Source organism: Eumetopias jubatus, unplaced genomic scaffold (genome assembly GCF_037043125.1).
Source record: "Eumetopias jubatus isolate StellerSeaLion01/CBP00866 unplaced genomic scaffold, mEumJub1_p1.0 scaffold_52, whole genome shotgun sequence".
NCBI lineage: Eukaryota > Metazoa > Chordata > Mammalia > Carnivora > Otariidae > Eumetopias > Eumetopias jubatus.
Window position 1 is genome coordinate 1017544 of NW_028274858.1, and position 21791 is coordinate 1039334.

The following is a 21791-nucleotide window of genomic DNA, read 5'->3' on the forward strand; positions in this document are numbered from 1 at the left end:
TGTTGTACATCTGAAATTAACAGAGCATTGTGTATCAACTATACTTCGACTAAAAGAAGGGTGGCATGGATGTCCACCCTCAGTTGGCTATACTGTGGTGTGCTTTCCCCAACTGGAGCAGTGTCAGAAAAAGTACCTGAGGAGCCTCGACATCCACCCTTACCTGGCTGCAGTAGGACTCCTTCCCCTAAGTGGGATGGTGGTAGGGAAGGCCACATGAAGAGCCATCAGTAACAAGAGAAACCTTACTGGCTCAGTGGAGGGGGACGGTAACGAGACCCCCCAATTCTCCCAGCTAGGGCACAGTTATGAGGAAGCTTGAAATCCCACTCCCAGCCGGCAGCAACAGGTGTCTGTTCCTATCCCAAGGCACAAACAAGGGCCACGTGGGCAATTGGGGCTCTCATCCTCACACGGCAGTAAGAGGAATCAGCTTCCCTTCTCCTTCCCTTCTTTCTCTCTTTCCTTTAAGAGAGAAAGAGAGAGAGTGGGGGAGGGAGAGAGAGAATCTCAAGCAGTCTCATCGCCCAGCATGGAGCCCAACGTGGGGCTTCATCGCACCACCCTGAGATCACGGCCTGAGCCGAATTAAGAGTCAGATGGTTAACCCACTGAGCCACCCAGGCGCCCCAAGAGGAAATAGCTTCTTACTCCTGGGGCACCATGTCGGGGAAAGCTCTGCTAAAACAGAAAAACAAGATTCAGAGTCTTAATACCCAAAATATCCAGGATACAATGAAGAATCGCCATGCCAAGAAGCAGGAAAATCTCTTCTTAAATAAAAAATAGAAGCAAATGCCAAAACCAGGATGAAACTGATGGAATTACTGGACAAGAATTCTAAAGCACCATCATAAAAGTATTTCCACAAGCAATTATGGACATGCTGGAAATAAATTAAAAACCACAAAGTCTTAGCAGAGATACAGAAGACACAATAAAGTATCCGGAAATTTTTGAACTTAGAAATACAATAACCGATAAAAAAATGGGTAGACGTAGACTGCAGCCTGAGATGACAGATAAAAGAATCTGTGAAATTAAAGATCAATGAACAGAAATTACCCAATCTGAACAACAGAGAGAAAATACTAAAAACAACAATGACAACAAACCCAAGGGTCCAAAACAAAAGACTGAACACTCATCACCACCACTCCAGCAGGAGAAGAGAAAGAGTGTGGGTCTGGAAAAGGACTCAAACAAATAATGGCTGAACATTTCCCAAGTTAGGCAAAAAAAAACATAAATAAGCCGATAGAGTGGAAAAAAAAAAAAAAAACCTAATCAGACCCCCACAGCATAAAACCAATGAAATTACCGTGAAGTTATGTTAAACAAAGAAAAGATACTGACAGTGGCATGAGAGACCTCACCTACAGGAGAAAACCAATTTGAATGGCAGCGCACTTCTCATCAGAAACCATGGAACCAGAAAGAAGTGGCGCAATGGTTTTCAGTGCTCAAAGAAAGAACTGTCAGTTCAAAATTCCACAATGAGTGAAACTTTTCTTCAGGAATAAAGAAGAAATTGAGTTATTCTCGGAGGAAGAAAACCCACAAAGAAATTGCTGCCCTAAAAGAATATCTTGAAGAAGTCGATGGATCAGAAAGGAACTGATAAGGGCAGGAATCCTAGAACATGAGGAAGGAGGGTAGAGAAACAGAAAGAGTACAAATATAGGGAAATAAAATGCACTTGCTTTTTTCTTTTGAGCTGGCTAAAATATGTATGGCACTTGAAGTAAAAATTACAAAATTGCTGTGGTTCTCAAATAGGAAAATGAAGTTAAGATAATTAACTTACAGAGGATTTATATGAATCTGGTAGGGTAAACAGACATAAAGACAGTGGTTAGGTTTCTACACACCGCTCAATTGGGTAAAATGTCAACACCAGGGGTGCCTGGGTGGCTCAGTCATTAAGTGGCTGCCTTTGGCTCAGGTCATGATCCCAGGGTCCTGGGATCAACCCCCGTATCAGGCTTCCTGCTCTGTGGGAAGCCTGCTTTTCCCTCCCCCACTCCCCTGCTTGTGTTCCCTCTCTCGCCGTCTCTCTCTGTCAAATAAATAAAGAAAATCTTTAAAAAAATGTCAACACCAGCACACTGTGACCAATTATGCATATACAACATAATAACTAGAGTGTCCGATGAAGAATACATGTAAGGACTTACATTCACAACAGTGTAGGTAAGTCACAATGGAATTATGAAGTAATATTCAGGTACCCTACAGGAGGCAGGGGGGAAAAAAGAAATGAGCAACAGAGGTAACAAGTAGCACAAAAAATAAAACAGCAGATTTAAGTGTTTTTACACCACACTAATAATTACATTGCTAGGATGGCAAAACTGCTCCAGGTTCAGTCCAATTTCTATCAAAATCCCAGCTGGCTCTTGTGCAGAAACCGGCCAGTTAATCCTGAAATTCATATAGAAATGCAAGGGACCCAGAATAGCCAACCATCTTGAAAAAGAATAAATGTGGTTGACTCCCACTACCTGAGTGCAAAGCTTACTACAAAGGTATGGAAATGAAGATGGTGTGGTACTGCCATAGGGTCCACACGTGGATCAATGATAGAACTCAGTCTAGAAACAAGCCTTTACGTGTAGGGTCAGCTGGTCTCCAACAAGGACAACAAGACAATTCAACGGGGTAACAATGAATTGAAATATTGCTGAGACCACTGGATACCCACATAAAAAGAAAAGAAGTTGGGCCCATTTCTCATACCATGAACTGCAAGTGGATCACAGACCTAAACAGAAAGGCTAAAAAAGAGTTAACCTCTGTGACTTTGGATTTGGCAATGAATCAGATATGACACCAAAGGCAAATGATGAAAGAAAAACAGATACACTTTAAATCTTTTAGGCCTGCATCCAGCCAGGTCTGGGCCACAGGCACGACAGATGCAGTCAGGCCCTGGGATGCTGGTATCTGGAGGAGGAGTCGAGGGTGTGGCCACGAAGAGGGCCCGGGTGCACGTGTGCCATAGTCGTCTCCCACGGTCAGACCACATGCTCAGGGAGGGAAGTCTGCTTGGCAGTGTCTGAAGAAGGGAAACTGCAAAGCTCTGGAAAGCTCATTTTTTGAATATAAAAGATCAATGTTGGATGCTGGATCAAGATCGGGAGGAAGAAAAGGACATTTGGTACTGTTATGTTGAAACCACAATGAAAACAACAAAGGATTTTCTCTGGTCCCTTAAAACAGAGAAGCCAAAACAGGACACAGATGTTTTGCTACATCTGTTGAGTTGGACTAGTTTTTCCCACCATGAACATGGGAAAAACTGGATGAGTTCTGTTTTTGAATATATATATATATATATATTACATAAGTAAATGAATCTCTTCCTCTAAGTTATTTTGAGAAGAAAAAATTAACTGAACAGTTATGAGCTGGGAGCATCATAATGTGTTTTGAGAATTGTTCTAAAGCACAAAAGTGGGGGCACCTGGATGGTTCAGTTCGTAGAGCATGTGGCTCTTGATTCCTGGGGTCATGAGTTCAAACCCTCCATATGGAACAGAGATTAGTGTAAAAAAAAATCTAAAGCACAAAAAGTGGAAGGATTGTTATTTTCAAATTTGAATCTTCAACCAAATGACACAATTTGTACATCCTTTGTGAATATTATGAAGGCCACTGATGGGACTTAAAATTGATAACATGCAGTCTGAGGAGAAAATGTCTATTGGGAAAGTTGAGGTAAAACTTTCTTTTACTCAATCTTTTTTTAAAAATATTTTATTTATTTATTTGACAGAGAGAGACACAGCGAGAGCAGGAACACAAGCAGGGGGAGTGGGAGAGGGAGAAGCAGGCTTCCCGCCAAGCAGGGAGCCCAATGCAGGGTTCGATCCCAGGACCCTGGGACCATGACCTGAGCCGAAGGCAAGCGCTTAACCAACTGAGCCACCCAGGCACCCCTCAATCTGTCTTATTTAGTTCGAAAATAAATTCTGTTTGATTCCTTGGAGAAAAAAAAGATTCTCTGCTTCAAAAAATATCTTCAAGAAAGTAAAATGGGGGCACCTGGGTGGCACAGTTGGTTAAGCATCTAATTCTTGATTTTGGCTCTTGTTCATGATCTCAGGATTGTGGGACTGAGCCCCGTGCTGAGTGGGGAGTTTGCTTGAGATTCTCTCTCTCCCTCCCCACTCCATATCTAAAATAAATAAATAAATCTTATAAAAAAGAAAAGAAAATGACAATCCACAGAAAGGGAGCAAATATTTTCAAATCATGTATCTGATAAAGGACTTTTATCCAGAACTCTATAAGAACTCTTAACAACTTCTATAAAGAACTCTTATAAACTCCATAATAAAAACACAACCACATAAAAAATGCTCAAAGAATCTGAAAACAAAATACACATATGGAAAAAAGCATATGAAAGGATGCTCATTATCACTAGGAAAATGAAAGTCAACCACCCAGTGAGACACCACCTCACACCCACTAGGAGAGTTATAATGAAAAAGATAGGTAACAAGTGTTGTGAGGTTGTGGAGAAACTGGAGCCCCTCATACATTACTGGTGGGGATGTAAAATGGTGCAGCCACTTTGGAAAACAATTGGTCAGTTTCTCAAAATGTTAAAGAGACCCAGCAATTTCCCTTCCAAGGGAATGGAAAACAAACATCCAAAGCAGCACTATTCATAATAGCAACAAAGCAGAAACAAGAAAATGCCCGTCAAAACTGGTCGATGGATAAACAAAATGTGATAGATCATACAACAGAATATTAGCCAGAAATATAAAGCAACAGGGTGCCTGGCTGGCTCAGTCAGTAGAGCATGGGACTCTTGCTCTGAGGGTTGTGAGTTCAAGCCCCATGTTGGGCATGGAGCCTACTTTAAAAAAAAAAAAGAACAAATAAGTAGTAACAAAGTACTGATCTATCCTACAACCAGGATGAACCTCAAAAACATGATGCATATGTGACCTCTCTAGAAGAGACAAATCTACACACAGAAAGAGTAGATCAGTGGTGACCTGGGCAGGGCAAGAACACAGTGACTGCCAAAGGGCTTGAGGCAACTTCTGGGAGTGACGGAACTGACCTAAAATGGGACTATAGTGATGTCTGCACAACTCTGTAAACCTACCAAAAATCATTGAATTGTTACATACAATGAGTAAATTTTATGGTATGTAAATGAGAAGACTGTTTTAAAAAAATCTACAAAGACACCTCAGAATAAAACATCAGAATATCTAGGAAAGGGGAAAACAGTAGCCACAATCCTACACAACTTAGCAATAACATACACTAGGAAGACAATGGAAAACATCCTCAAAGTCCTGAGCTACATAGGGCTCAACTGTGAAGAGCCAAACTGTCATTCAAGAGTGCCATTTTCCAACACGTCAACACCAAGGCCACACTATTTACTCACAGATGCCAATGGAAATACAACCAAACTACTTACAACTAGATTCCAGCAAACTCCTGATATCAAAACCAGGTTGCCAATTTGTCTTCATTTCATTTAAAGAGAGATACGGAATTCCAGGAAGTAGGAAGCGTATAATCCAGATTTTTAGTATACACACAGACACACACACACAGACACACACACACACACACACACACACACACACACACACACATTTGTTTTCTTCGAGTTCTATGGGGCCCTTTTGCTGCTTTTGATCGCAGAGAGGCTAGCATAGGGGTTTCAACCACCATGAACTGAAGTAGCTTTCCAGCTAGAGAATTCAAAGAGACAAGCCCTATTTCCTTTTCCCTTCATGGGAGCCAGATATCTAAGAATGGAGACACAAGGGAAGAGAAATTTCAATGAACACACACAACAAGAAAGACATGGTTCACAAAAATAGTTTGGAAAAGACTCAAAGCTCAACAACTCCCCCAGAAGGATAAACTTATAAAGATCCACACGGAGATACATCATAGTTAAAGTGTTGAAACCCAAAGACAAAAACAGAGTTTTGAAAGCAAGAAGAGACAAGCGACCTGCCACATTCAAGAGATTCACAGTAAGAAGCAGTCCAATGTAATCAATCACCAACCACCAAGTAGCTGGCTGAGGAGCCTAGACAACACAGCCATACTGGAGACTCCGTGTTGGTCTCCAGTTTGGGTGTGCAGCAGCGGCCGTGGCCAGGCTGGCCTTGGTGAGTTGAAGTCCATGTTGCTGAGACCCATCATGACTTCCATCTCTGTCACCGTGGTCACTTTGCTCATGGGCCTACTGGGCAACTGCAGGAGATGCTGGGGAAACAGGCTGGCTGGGATCCAGAGAAAAGGTCATCCTAGCCACTTGATTATCACAATCCTCCTCTGCTGAAGAGACTCTGGTGAGCGTTCACATGGGACACATCTTTGCCTTTTGTCCCACTCAGAGAAGTCTATCCATATACTTCTACCCCAGACCTCCCTGTCATGAAGTTTCCAATCATGTTTCTTCCATTCCCCAAACATCCAGCCAAACCACCGGCCACAGCCAATCAGTAAGCAGTTGAGCCTCTAGCCGTTCCTCCTTCCAAGGAAACTGTTGAGCAGAGTAGCACACAACGGTCACCAATCTCAGGGGCCTCCAAACACGTCTGCCCACAGCCATCTTGGAGTTACCACAGAACACAACATGGTCAAGCACTGGATGGAGCAATGCCTTACCCAGCTTTACTCACATGGAGAAGAGACGGAACAAAATCAGGTCCAATGTAGGCACTGGTACCTCATGGACATCAGGTGCCCCTGGCGGCCGATGCAGGACAACCGGCTTATGTACATCCCTCTAACGCTTCAGCTCAAGGACCAACCCCCCACCCCCCAACTATGGAGTCTGAAATACAGAAGACTGGGGGTGTGCCTGAGAGCCACTCACATGCATGCTTCTGTAGAACAAAAGAGCACTGGTTGAGCCTGTAACAGGGAAAGCCATTTCCCTACTAGGGGATAAGTCTGGCACAGGCTATGTGTTCCAGGCCTAAAACCCATTCTTATGAGGCTGAGAGTGTGTCAAAAGACTTTATGCACAAGACTGCCTTTCCAACACAATGAATTTTCAGGTGCATGGCTTGAAGTTCAGCCCACTGGGAGGATTTCTGAGTCATGCCTGCATATTGCACAAAACCATCTGTAAACCAGGCTCCACAATTTTCCTCCTCAGTCAACTGACTGTAGGGTGTTCCCCAGGTAGGGAATGTGCCCTCGGTGCAGGCTGGGAGAGAAAAGGCGGTATGGCAGGAGTGGGGGCCATGTGACCTAGCCTATGCTTTCAGGGCCTGCTAGAGCCTGATCTCCTGTAGCAGGGCTCTGTTTTGTAATCCTACACTGTGACTCCCTATAAAGGTCCACAAAGGCTCCAAAGAGCACCTTTGTCTACCGCAGATACTTGGAGCGCCACTGGATCTGCTGGATCATGTGGCCCAGGTGGCACCTTGACCTGCTACAGAGCCTTCTTATTCCGGACCCCACTCAAAACTAGCATCTTTTCAAGTCACTTGGTAACTGGCCAGAGTAGCACACCCAAATGAAGAGTATGTCACTTCCAAAATGCTAAGGGGCTCACTAGGCGCCATGTCTCCTTTTAGTTTTGTTTTTTTTCTTTTGTAAATTTTATTTATTTGAGACAGAGAGAGAGAGCGTGCACAAGCATGTGTGTGAGTGGGGGGAAGAGGAGTGGGGGAGGGAGAGGGAAAGAATCTCAAGCAGACTTCCAACTGGGTATAGAGCATGATGTGGGGCTCAATCTCATGACCCTGAGATCATGACCTGAGCTGAAACCAAGAGTTGGACGCTTAAGCGACTGAGCCACCCAGACACCCCAAGTGTGTCTTCCTTTTGGTTATAGGAAGAGCCAGATGCAAAATCTATCCTTCACCATAAAAAGATACCTCAGCAAGCCCCACTCCACTGGATCCCTAGAAATTTCAATGAGGATGAAAGTATCTAATTTCTGTCAGATTTCTTTCCCACCTCTGACAAGCAAACATCTTTCCAGTGCATCTAGAGTAGCTGCTACTTCTTCCTTGAGCCAGTCCGCATGGTATCCCCCATGTAATGGGCCAGCATGCTATCCTGTGAAGGGAGAGACAGTCAAGGGCCCTGTGACATAAAGCATGACACAGGGCTGGAGAGCTGGTATACCCCTGAGGTGGGACGATACAATGCACTGCTGGCGGCTGAAAGCAAGCTGATCTGGTGGTCCTTCCTAAGAGCATTTGCCAGACAGACCACTGCAGAGCACGTTCCAGAGGATGTGTTCATTTGCTCAAGCATCGGGAACAGCAACTGCAATTAAGAGTACCACCTGGTAAGTTTAAGACAATCCATCTTTGTTCTGCACCGTCGAGTGAGTGAGCTGAGTGCAGATGATGCAGGGCTCACTACCCATGCACCCTTCCAGTCCTTGATGGGGGCACTGATCTCAGAAATCCCTCCAAGAAGAGGTTACTATTCTAGGCAGTCCAGAGGCTCCCACTTGGCTTGGCCACCAGAACAGCCCTCACTACACAGGTCAGGGAACCAGTGTGCGATTCTGCCTGCTGCTGGATGATGTGCTCCAGGACTGGGATGGGTTCGGGGCCTACTGGGCCCACTGTGACACTACGAGGCAGACCTCAGTTAGAGCTCCACTGATCCCTTGACCCCCAGAAGCCCCTACTCTGACTGGTCTGCTGCCATCAGGTCACTTCCAGCATCTAGGGGTCCCAAAAAGTCTGGTGGCTTCCTGCTCCCCAGTGCACGGCCACCCTGGTTAAATGCCACAAGTCCCGTGGGGGAAGGCTGGGAGAAAGAACAAAGGTGTAAACTTTAATTAATTAATTAATAAAGCTTTTATTTATTTATTTGAGTGAGAAGGACAGACAATGAGAGAGTACAAGTGGGGAGGAGGGGGAGGAGTGGGCTCCCCACAGAGCAAGGAGCCTGATGTGGGGCTTGATCGCAGGACCCTGGGATCATGACCGAAGCCAAAGGCAGATGCTTAGCCAACTGAGCCACCCAGGGGCTCCCAAAGGTGTAAACTTTTAGGAGCAAACTGGGGTCCTTCCAGCTTCCCCATCATTCAAGGGGTTTCGAACCTGCAAACTCAGTCTTCAAGTCTGGGAGCTGATTCAGGGGCCATGAGTGCTTTTTAATTCAAGTTAGAGGCTTGCTCACTTGACCCGGCCAAAGTATGAACTGGGTCAACTGGGGCACCCGGGTGATCCTGGGGTCCTGGGATTGAGCCCCGCATCGGGCTCCCTGTCCCTCTCCTTGCTCGTGTTCCCTCTCTTGCTATGTCTTTCTCTGTCAAATAAATAAATAAAATCTTAAAAAAATAAAAGAACTGGGTCAACTGCCCATCTACTTCTCCTCCAGGAGCAAGGTCTCTCGGAGTCAGACTATTCTGATCACGGCTTTGGCTCTGCTGTCCATTATGGTGACCACCCCAAAGATGAAACTCAAGAAATAGTAGAACAAAAAGACAAGGAGAAAAATGAGAACACTATCAGAAGATCAATCCAGGACGGCCGATAACCAGACAACGGGCGTTCCAGAAGGAACACACTTTAAAACTGAAAGGCAGAACCGCATCACATGCTCACCGAACACCTGTGCCAACGACCCCCAAGAGCCAGGAGACCCCCACGAGGAGCACCCATTGGCGGCTCTGTGGGAGCTCGCTGTGCAACTGCAGCACGTGTGGCCCTGTGCATGCCCCTCCAGCGTGGCCTTTTGCAGTTCAGTGCTCCCTGCATTTTTGCTACTTTACCCATTTAAAAACTCTTATAAATTTTGCTTTTGTACACATCTACTTTCAACTTGGTTTTGTGTTATTAACATTGCTTTGAGGTGGATCCAAGTCAGTCTGTACAGATCTAAAAGCAATCAGTGTCTTGAATCCGAGTTGGCAGTGATGTGGGAAACAAAGGCAGAAGGAAAGGTAACTAAAATGTTTTGTCCTTATACCCTGCAGCCTACTGAGAAATACTGCGTTACCGTTAATGCCTGGCTACAAGGAAAAACCACCTTGGTCTGACAATAGCAAGGGCTCTGGTAACCCATGTCGTCCTTAGCAGATGAAGATCCTTTTGGAACCTCCCTTTACTCCCCACCCCACCCCAAAGTACAGCATCATTTGCTCCTCATACCCCCCAGCAGCAGCTCTTTCCGCCCAAGTTTCCGTCCCTGTGTTTTAATAAAACCACCATTTTGCACTGAAGACATCTCAAGAATTCTTCCTTGGCCATTGGCTCTGGACCTCATCTCTTTCCAAAAACTACATAGTAGTGACTAATTACTGCATCCCCTTGAGGATCGACTAACTACAGCTGCCTCAGTGAATGTGCCCATCCACACACGCTGGGCTTCGTCATGGGGTCTGTGCACCTTCGGCTTAGCTAGGTCTTGCCAGGGGCCGGGCCAGGTCCCATCAGTGACAGCGACACAAGACGTCTCGTCCCAACCCACACCCTGACCATCAGTCGGTGTTGTCTCACATCTGTACTTGTTGGTTTAATTTACCTTTCTCTAATTACTGGGGTGCCAGTACCTCCCTTTCATGGGCTGGGCTCATCTGCTTAAAAACAAGGCCGTGTGCACTGGCCTCCCTGTGCCCCCTTCCCAGTGGCTGGGAAGATTGCTGCCAACAGCTTCTGACGCAGCCACGGAGCCAACACGGGGCCCCGGGGCGTGACCCAGAGCAGAGCCTTTGACCTGCCCGGGACGCCGACCTTCCCCTGCACCTCTCTGTGGGGGAAATAGCCTCCCAGCTTCTGCAAGCCACAGGATCTGAGGATCTCCATGACGGCAGCTGACCCTACACTCCAATCAATCGTCCTGCCCATTTTTCTACCGAACTGGCTTTTTCTCATTCTGACATATGAGCTCTCTACCTAGCTGGGTATGAATCCCCGGGTGAGAATACAAGTGGTTACTACAAGCATCTTCTCTAGCCTCAGGTTCATCTTCTCACTTTTGTGTTTTGTTTTGTTTTGTTTTTTAAGATTTTATTTATTTGACATAAGAGAAATACAGCAAGAGAGGGAACACGACCAAGGGGAGCGGGAGAGGAAGCAGCAGGCTTCTCGCTGAGCAGGGAGCCCGATGTGGGACTTGATTCCAGGACCCTGGGATCACGACCCCAGCCAAAGGCAGACGCCCAACGACTGAGCTACCCAGGGGCCATATCAGTTGGCCTTTTGTTAAAAGAACATTAAAGAAATGCGGCAATGTCAGCACACACAGCCACATAAACAAAAGCTCCCTGGGGCCCCCACTGTTTAGAAGACTGGAGGGGGTCCCTGGTTTGGGAGTGGCTGGTGTCTCAGCACAGCCAGCAGCTCCTGGAGCCAAAGAGCTTCAGCTCAAACCCTGCGGCCACATGGCCGTGCAGAACAGCAACTTCAGGTGTGTGACCTGGCCCCTCGGCCTGTTTCCCCCATAGGATGAAACGAGGTAGCCTTCCTTATTCACACAAGACTGGAGCTCTGCACCAGGCACAGAATGTGTCCCTCACCAACGCCCACCCGGCGTCACTGCGCACGGCAGGGGCGTGACCCGTGTGTCAGAAACGCCCCCTGTACCTGTCAGCCACGTCCAGGTCAGATTCCATCTTGTCCAGGCCCTTGGTGATGCTGTCCAGCTGCTCGCTCTGATGGTGGAGGACTCAGGCTGTCTCTTCCAGGCAATTCTGGGAACAGGCCATCAGACCAGTCAGCTGCTTCCCCTTCGTCACAGGGAGCGGTGCTTCCGATGGAGACAGCAGCAGCTCTCTCCAGAAATGCTCGATGATGCTGAAGACTGCATTCCGACTGGGCTGCAAGGAGCTGAACCAGTGCTTGAGGTGGTCCTTCTCCAGGACGGTGAGAGACCTGAAGACAAAGTGAGAAGCCTCCTTCTTGATCTCAATCACACTAGACAGGGGGAAGCTGACCAGTGCCTCCCCGGTTTTATCAGTTGTAAATCTCAGGGAGTGAGAACTTAATGAAAGCTTTCCAGGAACCCATCGCTTCTCCGGTTCTAAGTAGTAGGAGCAAGGCCAGGAGTGCACACAGACCTCTCTGCTCATCTGGCTCCCGGGCTGGTCTGCCCCACGGCCACGGCCACTCGGCCTCTGGAGGAGAGGGACAGGTTAGCGGATGGGTGGGGCTAGCGCGTGTCAGCACACTTGGACCACAGACAGAAGGACAGCTCGGTGTGCTGAGTACACCGGGGACTGGCAGGATGGAGGCCCACCCCACCCGAACCAAGGTCCATGGCTCGATGCGACTGCCACCCCAGGATCCTTCACAAGAACACCACTTCTGCTGTGACAGCCCCACCAATACACAGTCCTCTCATGTTCCTACGCTAACACTCTCCTCTCGAAATCGTCATCATAAAGGAAGTAATCCTACAGGTAGACCTTTCCCTTCTTGCATGGCCCACAAAATCATCAAGTTCTACATAATTATCTAGCTCCGCATACGTATCTGTATGTACGGTTTCACACGGCTGTAAGTAGTGAAGGTACGCTGTTCACATCTACGGCTTTTGCATTTGTTAACAATGTTTGGGAAGTCAGGCATGATGGATGTGATGCAATCCTGACAGAACACCATGTGCGCCCTTCTCACTGACCAGATAAGCCCACAAAGCCAGGAAAGGAGGAGAATCTCATGCAAGGTCAAACCACAAGTACGTGACGAGGAGTTGGCTACAACTAGACTTGGGAATGCCTCGTGCACCTCCCTTGTGGGCAGAGGTCCAGCTGGGGCCTGTCTTCCACACACCCCCCCGCCATGCTATGCGCACACACAGTTACGGCATAACCTCGTTTGTAAACACGGGAGAACAAATCACTGCTATTATCTCTTACGATACTGAGAAGTGTGGGAGTCTCTGAATCCTGGCCATGGCTTCAAGGCCCCACAGGCCATGTGGGGCAGCAGGCACCAAGGTGCCAACACTGACATCGCCCCTGGCTCCTGAAACTCAGCGTCCACAGAAACCCTCTGCATTTGTTCACTGAGTTATACTTAAAAGACCCAGACTTCTCCATGATGCCACATCAAGTAACCAAGGCTGGGCAAGACAAGAAAAGAGATTGCATGGCATGGAGCGTCCTAATTACACGGAATCCAAGTGCCTGGAGAGTCAGCAGACAGCAGGCTCACCGTGTGACCTCAGGAGGGCTCCTGAAGGGCCAGCCAACCCACAGTTCAGACCTGCTGAACACAACACCGAGTTACCTCCTTGAGAGCTTTCACACTTGTCCTACGACCACCTGGGGCACAGATGCAGCATGGCGGCCTCTCCTCTGGGACGAGGTCTCTCACTGGAGAGAGGGAACCAGAAAGCAGACGTGTCCTCCTCAGACTTCTCTCCCCAGCAAGAGGGACATCCACCCAACACTGAAACAAACACAGACCACTGTGGCCTGCTGGCCTGGGACCTCTACTGGCACAGACCTGTGACGTCCCCCGCACAGACCCGCCAGGCCGTTGTGCCACGGGGCCTGACCTGGTCCTTCCGGCTGAAGGGACCCTCCAGCCTTTCAGCCACCTGACCACCACCAACTGTGTCCAACCCACAGAGAGAGTCAGGGCCTGTGCTGTTCACCACTGTCCAGTGTTGGGGAGCTTGCTGCAGCTAGAGGCTGAGTCCCTACTAACAAGAGCCTGTACCCCGGGGGGACTCCCGAGCTCCAAGCGAGATGAGACACACATGCTCCAGAGTGATGGAGTGTGGCACTGCAGGGTCTGAGGAGCTCCGCTCTGCCACGTGCTTTATAACCATAGAAAGTTCCTTCACCCTCTGGGCCTGTTTACCCACCACTCAAATGACTGAAGACCGAAGGACAACAGCAGCTCTGAAATATGCTAGAATTCAAAGAGAGGAGGACACTGAGGTGCCTGGCTGGCTCGGTCGTTAAGCGTCTGCCTTTGGTTCAGGTCATGGTCCCGGGGTCCTGGGATCGAGCCCCGAGTTGGGACTGAAGGGTGCCTGGGTGGCTCTCTCACTTAATTATCCGACTCTTGATTTCAACTCAGGTCTTGATCTCAGGGTCGTGAGATTGAGCCCTGAGTCAGGCTCTGTGCTGAGCAAGGAGTCTGCTTTGGATTCTCTCTTCCTCTCCCTCTGCCCCTCCTGCTCATGCCCACACTCTCTCTCAAATAAATAAACAAATCTTTAAAAAAAATGAGGTTGAATCATTGGAGAGGACAGAAATGAGAAAAAATTATCTGGATGAAGCTTTAAAGTTACCCAATTCTACTTAAAGGTGGCAGGTTATTCACATACAGTTAGCCCTATTCCCTCCCAAAACTCCATTAAAATAACTCTAGCAAGATTAAAAAGGCATAACCTCTTATTCCTGTTAATGAGAAAAAAACATGACGGTACTTCACAAAAGAGGATCTTTAAATGGCATGTGAAAAGGTGTTCAACACCTGATCTTGTATATACCTACATTTCAAAGCTTATGTTACATAGTGTGCTGAAAGATTTCCTGAAATAATGTGTCACTGGAGGAAATGGGCTACCTACTGAAAAGAAAAGTGTGTGGGGGCAGTGCTGGGAAGTGGTGATCGTGGTGTAATTCCATGGGTCAGTTGCTGAATAGCATTTCTTGCTGGCATCTCCATCTTAGGAGACAGAAAAAGTTTAGCAGGAGAAAAACACCTGGAAATGAGGTGAAATGTAGTTGGGAATTTCTGCACAGAAAGTAAAGTCTGTACTAAAATTCTGTATTATTAATTTGGGATTTATTCCAGGATTTGATATATTCTCAGCAGTCACTGAGAAAATGCACTTCACAGGGTAAGAACTGCAAAATAGTACTTTAAAAAACGAAACAAAAAATATGAATAATACCTGTCATATCCCTAATTACAGTTAAGACCTTATCAAGTGGCTTGAAAAGATAAAAACCCTTATTACATGATTCTACATATCTTAATTTTTGTTTTTAAAATTTCTTTTAAAGATCAAGAGGCACCTGAGTCGCTCAGTTGAGCGTCTGCCTTCAGCTCAGGGCATGATCCTGGGGTCCTGGGATGGACAAGCATCAGGCTCTCTGCTCAGCGGGGAGCTTGCTTCTCCCTCTCCCCTCTCTCCCAACTTCTGCCCTCTCTCTCTCTTTTTCTCAAGTAAAGTCTTTAAGAAGGAAAAAAAATAAGGATTGATTTTATTTATGTAAGGCGGGGAGGGGCACATGGAGAGAGAGACAGAGTCTTAAGCTGACTCCAGCTGGGCATGGAGCGGGAGGCTGGGCTCTATCTCAGGACCTGAGTGGAAACCAAGAGTCAACAGCTTAACAAACTGTGCCACTCAGGCGCCCCTCACATCCTTTCATTTTTAAAGTTGAGAACAGGAAGTTTTGGAAGGTCAATCTATAGTATTAAATAAAACAGTACCCACACCTGTATAATCCTCTTAAATCAGAACCCAATTTCTGGTTCCAGATGCAAATAGCGCATTTATTTTTTGACACGTTCTAATAAAAGAAGTAAAACCTGTTTGTTTCAGACACAACTATGAGTGGATGTGCATACGTGTAAGCTTTAAAAGTAAATCTCAGGAGCAAAGGTAAAATTCTGAATCAAACACCTGACATCTTAGTTCAATCCCATAAACCTTAAAGCAGTAACTATCAAGGTAAGGTCAACATCACAAGTAGTCTCTAGTACAAAAGGTGCTCTAATGCCTGCCTGCCTGGCCCTTTACAAAAAAAGAAGACGGAACTTTTCCAAATACCTGTATGCAACCCCTGCAATAGCGTCCCACCCATTCTTGTCAGGGGAACTACACAAACGACGTTTCAGAAAGCCCACGGTGAGAAAGAACCAGCGTAAAACCTTCCTGTTTCCAACCGGTTTCCTATAAAGTCACCAAATGGGGTCTGTTATTGCAAAAAGGAGAGCAATAAAAAAAATAGCTCCCTTCCTAACTGGGGACATTCTTACATTCCTTTTTCTTGGTTTTTCCTCTGGACATTTCAAAGAAAACTTGTGGAACTCTTAAATATTTAAACCAGTATTTCAGGAGCAGCAACAATCTTGAACGCAAATCCACTAAATTACAAGGCAATAAAGTAAATTTCGAGGATCCCTAAGTGAAGGAGTAAAACGATTCCTCAGTTCGTGGGAAAATGGGCCAACCCCACCGTAACGCAATAAGGCCGCGTCCCGGAACAGTGCACGTTCCAAGAGAAACTTTTTCCAGACATAGAAAGGAGGTCGGAGAGAGCCTCTGCGGTGCTGGATCCCTCAGGAACATGAACAAACGTATTCGAAAGAGCAAAATCCGTGCGCTCTCCGTTCCCAACACAATCGCTATTGGTTGCCGACATTTTCTAAAGACTCCGAACTTTCACGAAGCTGTAAGGGCGCAAAACCACAGCCATTTTCCGAAGCCAAGTAAACAGCGCGCACGAGGCAGCAAGAAGGGCGGACAGGAAGGTGCCAAGCGCACGATCAAAGGGGTGGGGGGGGGCAGCGTCAGCCAGTAAATGGAGTGAAGGGCGTAGGGGGCGCGGAGCTCGAAGGTTAGGTTCCGTAAATATACAACGGGGGCTGGGAGAACAACTTCTCAAACTGTCCTCTCGCAATGGCTTCCTTCAACGAAAGTGTCACGTCTGACCCTCGGAGGAGGGCTCTGGCCATCTCGGCCCTGCCCCTCCCCCCGCCCCGCCAGGCGCTCCCGCGACCCGCGCGTCCTTCCCCGCCGGCCGCCGCCCCACCTGTGCCTTCCAGGCCTCGGGCGCTTGGGCGCCCCTTGGAGAGTTCCCCGCCTGGCTGCCGGCGGCCGCACCCCCGCGGCCTGCTCCCTCAGACGCCGCGCCTCCACGAAGCGCTGGGCCGAGGCCGGCCCCGAGGTTCTCAGCGCCTCGCACGCGCGCGCGCCCTGACGCTGGGCCTCACAGAGCGTTCCAAGCCCTCGCTCTCGCGGCGGGGAGCCGCAGGCCGGCCTTCGCGTGACGCCCACTCGGGTGGCTTACCCTCCGCGGCCCCGCCTCAGGCCTTCCCACGCTGACCTTCTAGATGGTGTGTGAGGAGACGTCAGCCAGCTCCGGATCCTGGAGGACGCGGGCGGAAGGCTCCCAGAGAATCCCGTGACGCGGCCGCTCCGCGCGGAAGCCCAGCCCCGGCCTTCGCGCGCGTCGTCAGCGCCCGCGCTTGCGCGGTGTCTTTGTCCCCACCGCGAACCAAGGCCGCCGGAGGGGCTGGGAAAGAGCGGTGGGCCGCGAGAGCGGGCGCGGCTGGAGGGAGCACCCTGGACACAGTGCACGTGCGAGCACCAGGGCTGATTCTCCCAACTCTCCTGGAAGCCAGGCTCTGTTACTCATGTATTCTAAGACGGTTGCCGCCGATGGTAAAAGTCTCCAGGTGTGTGTGTGCGTGTGTCTGTGTGTGTGCGCGCAGCAGTACTGCCCATGTTACATTCCTGACTCCTCAGGATAAAGAGCAACTGCGCTGATACCATTTATGATTGTGGGGCTAAAAAGGGAGGATCAAAGTGAACATGCCTGACCTTGCTCCAAAACTTCTTTAAAATGACTAAAATGCTATAGATGACACTTTATACTCTTCAATAGACTTGCCTGTAGAAAACTATACATAGGGTGCCCTGAGCACTTACGCCTACCTAAGTGACTTGTTGAGGGATGGCAGTGACTTAATTCTACATGAAGTACTGACCTCAGTCAAAATTAGTTAGTGATGAGGACTGTTGTGGGATCACTGGGTGAGGCCTTTAAGTTAGGGGCCATTTGGGAATTTCCCCCACTCGAAGAAAGGTAACAGTCATCCCAAAGAGAAAAACCTGGTAGGAAGGTACACGTTAATACAAGGGTTTAAATTATTTTGCTCGTATACTCCCTAAAAGAATTCTGGAAACATGTGACTGTACCTTTTCCCTCATTTTTAGATAGACCATACCTAAAAATTTTGATCTGATTTAAATAGTTGCAAAAGATGCAAATTGTTCGATAGTAAATTGACAGTTTTAAAATAAAACTGCTACATAACCCTTCTAAATGTAGCCAGGGTGAACCTAAATACCAGGCAATTTGATATCCTTCATCAATTTTTATAACTATATGAACAAGCTTTTCTTTAATACAAAATTTTGCATCCTTCCTTTTCTTCCTGAACCTGTATTTCCATAGTTCTTCATGAAAACTTATCCCAATATAATATTTCTTTATTCTGGAAAGTCTTTTCATGATCACCTAGCAAACTTCTTTGCATCATAGGTACATAAATTTAAATCTAATTTTAAAATTTTGCAATAGCCATAAAAGTTAAAGTGTTTAAAAACTTGAAATTTCTAAATACAAGGTCATTATATATAGAAAACTGTAGAATTTACTACAAAACTACTAAGTACATCAAAGTTGCAGGATAAAGGATCAACATACAAAAACCAATAGTATTTCTAAACACTAGGAATGAACGCTCCAAAAATGAAATTAAGAATGTCATAAGAAAACTATCAAGAACAAAACACTTCGGAATAAATTTAACAAAATAAGTGCAAGACTTGTACACCAAAAACTACAGAACATTGCTGACAGTGTTTATAGAAGACCTAAATGAACGGAAAGACAGTCCATACTCGCAGACAGATTTAATATTGTTATAATGGCAATATTCCCCAAATTGATCTACAGATGGAGCATAATCCCTAAGAAAATCGCAGACAACTATTTTGCAGAAATCGGCAAGCTAATCCTAAACTCACATGGAAATGCAAGGGAGCCAGAATAGCCAAAACAATCTTGAAAAAGAACAAAGGGGAAGGACATTTTGTTTGTTTGTTTTGTTTCTTTTGTGTTTTGAGTTTTTATTTGAATAATACAGTGATTCATCACTTTCATACAACACCCAGAGCTCATCACTACAAGTACCCTCCATAACCATCACCCATTTTACCCATCCCCCTGCCCACTTCTGCTCCAGGAACCCTTGGTTTGTTCCTTATAGTGGAGTCTGTTTCCTGGTTTGCCTCTCTCTCTCTTTTTTTTCCGTAGGTTCATCTGTTTTGTTTCTTAAATTCCACATATGAAATCATATAGTATTTGTCTTTACTGCCTGACATATTTTGCTTAGCATAATGCTCTCTGGTTCTATCCACATTGTTGCAAATGGCCAGATTTCATTCTTTCTGGTGGCTGTGTAATATCCCATTATATAAATATATCTATCATCTATCTATTTATCATCTATATATCTCTCTATATATCTTCTTTATCTATCCATCAGTTGATGTACATTTGGGCTCTTTCCATAATTTGGCTATTGTTGATAATGCTGCTATAAACAGGGTGCATCTATCCCTTTGAATCAGTAGTTTTTTTTTTAAATCTGCAAATGTCTTTAGGTCTAAAATGAGTCTTACAGGCAGCATATAGGTGGGTCTTGTTTTTTATCCATTCTGACACCCTATGTCTTTTGATTGGAGCATTTAACCATTTACATTTAGAGTAATTATTGATTAATATACATTTAGTGCCATTTTATTACTTGTTTTGTCATTGTTTTTGGAGATTTTCTCTGTTCCTTTCTAGTCTTTGTCACTTTTGGTCTTTCCTTCCCACTCAAAGTGTCCCTTTTAATATTTTTTTGCAGGGCTGGTTCAGTGGTCATGAACTGCTTCAGTTTTTGTTTGTCTGGGAGACTATTTCTTCTGTTCTGAATGATAGCCTTGCTGGATAGAGTATTCCTGGCTGCATATTTTTCCCAGGCAGCAGGTTGAATATATCATGTCACTCCCTCTGGCTTGCCGGGTTTCTGTTGAGAGATCTGCCAGTAGATTATGGGTTTTCCCTTGCAAGTTAGGGAAATGTCTTGCTGCTTTTAGGATTTTTTTTCTTTATCACTATATTTTGCAAATTTAACTACAGTGTCTTAATGTTGGCCTGCTTTTCTTGATATTGATGGGAGTTCTCTGTGCCTTGTGGATTTGGATCTCTATTTCCTTCCCCTGATTAAGGTAAGTTTTCGGCTATTACTTCCTCAAATAAACCTTCAGCTCCCTTTTGTCTGTCTCTCTTATTCTTCTGGGACTACTATGATACAAATGTTACTACATTTGATATGGTCACTGAGTTCTCTAAGTCTGCTCTTGTGATCCATAGCTTTTCTTTCTGTCTTTTGTTCAGCTTCATTATTTTCCATAATTCTATCTTCTATTTCACTTATGTGTTCCTCTGCTTCTTCCATCCTTTAGGTCATTATATCCAGTTGGTTTCAAATTTCAGTTATTGCATTTTTAATTTCTGTCTAAATTTTTAGCTCCTTTATCTCTGTGGTAAGGGTCTTTCCGGCTTTTCTCAAGTCCAGTGAATATCTTTATGATTGTTGCTTTAAGTTTTCCATCAGGCATATTACTTATATCTGTTTCCATTAGATCTCTGGCTGTGATCTTATTCTTTCTTTTGGAATGAATTCCTCTGTCTTGGCATTTTGTCTAGGTCTCTGTCTTCCTCTGTGCATTAGAAAAGCCTGTTATGTCTCCTGTTCCTGAGAGTAACGGCCTTAAAAAGGGGAGGCCATATAGTGTTCAGGGCCTGGTGCTCCAAGGAGCGTGTCTGGTATGTGCTGTTTATACTCTGCTGCTATGTTTTGGCTTTGGAGCAAAGCAGGCTAAAGCTCCAGTATTTGGGTTAGCCACCCTCCGCAGGTATCTCTGTGCCTATGCTGAGGGGTGGGGGAGGGAGATGGTGTCCACTGGATCTTTCGTCACCTGAGAGGCAACTCTGCAAATGTCACTTCTCACAGATGGTCTCTAAGAAGAGTGAAAGGTCTCTCACCATGAGCCTTTGGTGATGCTCAGATTGTGCCATGCACCCCAGGATTGCTTGCATGCCTTCTCTTCTGGAGTAGGGGAGTGCCGTCAGGACTCTATCCTAGCCAAGCCTGTGGACCTCTAGAACTCCAGTTTTTAGCCCCACTGGTTGCAAAAACTCACGAAAATCAGCCCCTCTTGTTTACCCAGCCGATGGCTTTGAGGAAGTGTTCCCCTTGTGCATATCCCTGTGTGCTCCACTCTGCCTTGCCTGTTTCCGCAACCACGGCCCCCTCCCCTCTGCAGCACCCATGATCCATTTCTCCCCTCAAGCCCATCTCCACACTTCCTACCTTCCTGAATGTGGCCTCTTCTTTCCCTCTAGTTGTGCAGTTTGTCAGTCCACAGGTCAATTTCTTGGCTATTCAGAAGAATAGATTTTTAACTATCAAATAACTAGCTGTGTTTGAGGGACGAGGTAAGCCTAGGGTCTTCCCACTATGCCACCATCTTAGCTCCCCCCACACTTTATGATATCAAAATTTACTACAGAGCTTCAGTAATCAATTCAGTTTGGTACTAGCATAGGACAAACCTACGTAGGATAGAATTGAAAAATGGAACAGAATTAAGAACCCATAAATAAGCCCATTTACAGTGAACTGGTATTCAACAAAAGTGCCAAGAAAATCAGATGAGAAAGAAATATTCTTTTCAACAAATAGAACAATTGCAAATTCATCCAAAAAAGGTGAATTTGGACCCTTATCTCATACCATACTAAAAATTTAACACAAAATGGATCAAAGACTTAACTGTAAGAACTAAAACTACAAAACCCTTAGAAGAAAACATGAGTAAATCTTCATAAACTTGGGTGAAGCAATGATTTCTTAGTTACCACCCCCAAAATATAGGCAATAAAAGAAAAATTGGTAAATTGTACATCATGAAAATTAAAACCTTTTGCTCTTCAAAAGACACCATCAAAAAATTGAAAATAAGGGACGCCTGGGTGGCTCAGTCATTAAGTGTCTGCCTTC